This window comes from Amblyomma maculatum, chromosome 6 (assembly GCF_055883805.1).
Source record: "Amblyomma maculatum isolate TAMU_Amacu chromosome 6, ASM5588380v1, whole genome shotgun sequence".
In the NCBI taxonomy this organism is placed as follows: Eukaryota; Metazoa; Arthropoda; class Arachnida; order Ixodida; family Ixodidae; genus Amblyomma; species Amblyomma maculatum.
In genome coordinates, this window is record NC_139349.1 from 159468697 (window position 1) to 159472818 (window position 4122).

Below are 4122 nucleotides of genomic sequence, written 5' to 3' on the forward strand. Positions count from 1 at the left end.
GAAACAAAATCCATTACAAAAATAACAATACCTGAACCTAAGGTGTTCTGAATAAATAAGAAAAAAGAACAACAACATGAAACCATCACAAGCCACGACTGCTGGTACAGCAATCTACGATGAACATACAAGAACGAAAAACTGTACAGAGCATGTTACAGTAAATTAAGATTTCTTGAAAAGAAGCAATGATGAAATACAGGAAGTTATGAAGGGAAAGAAAGAAAAAGAATCATGTTCACTGATATGAATACACAGTATATCACAAGATATACCGAAACGTCATGCAGTCAGCAGTGCAATCACCTTTCTCTTGTAATTTTTTTTACTTTTACATTGGTACAAGAGGTCATGGCTATTGCTGTTTTCACTTAAAAGGGCTATCATTTGATATTTAATCGTTTTAAACCCGTAATTCGTTCTTGCTTTATTTCCATATGCCGAAGGTGATATGGATTTTGAGGTAGTTCTGGCGTTACAAAAAACTGAGGTTGAGAATGAATCGTAGTATACGCTTCGAGCGCTAGCCGAAAAGTTTTTAACTGAAAAATGGTTAATAGCCCTAAGCTGTTCCACCACTGGTCTGTGCTTTCTAAGTAAGCTAGGCTAGCAGTTGCTCTAATGGCCTTTGTCTGTAGCAGAAGCAAATCATTTATATTAGCCTGTGTTGTATCGCTCCATACCAGCAGACAATAGTGAAGATGCGATTGAATTAAACTGAAATAAAGTTGTTTTTTTAGCCATATTGGTAATAGAAGCCTAAATTTGTTTAGAAGGGCCACAGATCGCGAAATCTTTTTTCTTACTTGATTAATATGGTCAGTCCACAGCAGGTATTCATTAAATATAACTCTAAGACATTTTATTGACTTAACACGCTGTATAACGTTTGAATTATATAGTATAGTTGGCTCATCTCTTATGACTTTATTTTTAGCTCTGAATATTACATACTCCGTCTTCGTGATTTTTAATTCTAACCTATTGGCCCGCAACCATAATGAGAGATTTTCTAACCAGATATTTGCTTTACTCTCTATAGTTTGTAAACTCGCGTCAGTAAAGAAAATATTTGTGTCGTCGGCGTATAAAACTGTTTCGGAGCAAGGAGGGATATTAATAATATCATTTATGTGAACTAGGAATAGAATGGGACCCAGTATTGAGCCCTGTGGCACACCAGTGCGTATAAGGCCGTAGCTGGAAGGTATGTCGTTGATCATTGTAAATTGCACTCTGGATGACAAGTAGCTCTCAAGAAGACTGAGGGCTGAGCCTCGTACCCCGTAGAATTCTAGTTTGCGTAGTAAAATTTCGTGACAGACTGAGTCGAAGGCTTTTCTAAAGTCTAAAAATAGCCCAAGTGTAAACATTCTGTTTTCGATGTTATAGGTTATTTTGTCTTTTATGAGAAGTAAAGCTTTTTCCGTAGATTTGTCCTTCTGAAATTCAAACTGTTCTTTGGCAATAGCTCTGGTCTTGGCGAGGTACGACATAAAGAGGGTGTTGATAAATTGTTCGGCAATTTTCGCGAAGACAGGCAGGACGGATATTGGGCGATAATTATTAGGATCGTTATACCTTCCTGTCTGATGTATCACGCAAATTCTCGCAAGCTTTAATTTCTCTGGAAATTTGCCTTCTTTGAGCATTTGGTTGCATATATGTGACAGCAAAGGTGCGATAATATCGGATACAGCTTTCACTACCTCACCCTTAATGTTATCAGCACCAACGGAACAATTATTTTTTAGACACATCATATACCTAGAAATTTCGGCTTGTTGTTGGGGAGAGAAACATTGGACATTTTGGACTGACTTGAAGAAATGACATTGGATCAGTGCACGTCGTTTGTGCGGCCTGATTTTCACCAACCGTCAAGAAGTGTTCGTTGAACATGTCTGATAAGGGACAACCTTTGAGGTGGACGCCATCTACCACAATTTCTACTGGAGTTGGTTGAGATCGTTTAGATATTAAATTGTTGTATGTCCTCCATATTTGATTTGGGGCATGTTTATTAGCAAACGCTTTTGCGTAATATTCCTGTTTTGCGGTTTTCAAATTGGTGTTGAGTTTATTCCTTACGGTTTTATACAGTTTCAGTATATTCATGTCCCTACACTTTAAAAAATCAGCAAAGAGATTGTGTTTCTGCCTTATTCTTTTGTACAGCTCTTTTGTGACCCACGGCTTTTTAGACGTTTTGTATTTAGAGCTGCGAACAAGAGGAAAGGCAGCATTATAGACATTTTGACATTTTTCTTCAAAGACATCGTAAGAGCGACCAGGATCCATTTCATTAAAAACATTTGACCCGTCCACTTCTGAGATCATGCGTCGAAAACAGTTTATTGTTTCGCCAATAATTTTTCGATAAAAATAATTAACTGGGTTTCTAGAAAAAGTTTTCCTCGAATGGGGCAGAAAAATAAAAATGGAAGATGGTCACTGACGTCGCATGCCATCACACCCGACTTGACATCGTTTGGTAAAAGTCAGTGAAGCATAAATCAAGAGCAGTACCGGCACTTGCGGTGATTCTTGTAGGCAGGTTTATAACATTTGCGCAACTGTAGGTGGACATAATAGCAATAAAGTTCTTAGATACAATACTCTCAGTTAATATATCGATGTTAAAATCGCCCAGGACGACAACAGATTAGCTATGTCCTGTAAGCAGTGAAGTACACTGTCGAGGTAAAAAAAAAAACGTTCAACTTTCCCAGACGGTGTTCGGTAAATGACAATTATAAGAACATCACAAGATTCTGCAACAAGTACTTCAAAATCATAATAAACAACGGAAAATGTCTGTAGACAGGCATGTGATACACCATCACGAAAATAGAGAGAGACACCTCCCCCTTTTTTGCTGTCTCTGAACAAAGACACATCGGAATAGTTTTCAAACTGAACAACATCAAGTGAACCAGTGAACCACGTTTCTGTAAATGCTAAAACATCAAATTTATGGGCAAGTGAATTGAGATAAATGTCAACGGTGTCTCCTTTACTTCGAAGACTTTGCGAGTTTAAGCAAAATAAATAAAATGTCTTAATTGGGTGGGAAGGTAATCCCATTACTGTGCTGTTAAAATCATCTATCGCGTAATAGCTGTAGTTTTCTGAAGGTGCTCCGTAGTCCATACTGCCAGAGATAAAGAAGCAGAAGAAACTAAATGGATTAAGGTTCACTCCTCCAATTCATCGCTTTCAGCCCGAGTCGTTTCCTTGATATTGCACAAATCTGCCTCACATGCAATGCGCAAAATGGGTTCTCCGGGGCCATTGCGGACCATCACCTTTCCGTTCTTCTGCCATGTGAAGCGATAACCCATTTGCTTTGTCCTTGTGCGTGCCAGCCACAAAAGATGCTTGTTTCGTTGGGTAAGGTTATCGTAGAAGCGGCTATCTGAACCACTATCGAAGACTTGCCTACCCTTGTCCTTAAAGTTCTCTTTTGTTTTCCTAGAAACGAACCTTACAAGGATGGGAGCCTCACGCCCCTTTTTTGCGGAAAGACGGTGGATGCCGTCAATATTGTCCTCGTCAAGAGAACAGAGGCCAAGGGAAGCAGCCAGCTCATTGATTTTAGACAAGAGGTTTTCATTTTCTTCCGATTTGAGCCCATGTATCTCGAGATTCTGCCGTCTGCGATACTGTTCAAGTTCGTTAACTTGATCCTTTAAATCTAATATCACCTTCGAACTGCCGGAGTCTTCGACTGCTGCAAGACGTGCCTTGATGTCTGTTAGTTTACGGTCCTGCTTGGTTTGATGCTGTAGCACTTCGTCATACTTATCAGACATGAGTCCGATAGACTCTTGTACATCAGTTACTATTCGCTTCAACTCGGGAAGTGTATTCATCATCTCAACTAAAGGCATCAGAAGGCATAGTGTTTTTGCATATCTGATACGATCGCCATTAGTCCTTGTTGGGAGAACTCCTGCGGTTCGTTATTTGTATAGCTATTCACCGGGGAGGAATCATCTGAGCAACTTCGTTTGCTAGACTGCCGCGCAGTGCGCTCTGACGCCACTACACATGTCAGGCATTTCCACTGCGTAATGCTGCTATCAGCCTTTTTATTTTTGTAGACTTTGGCTGTTAGAC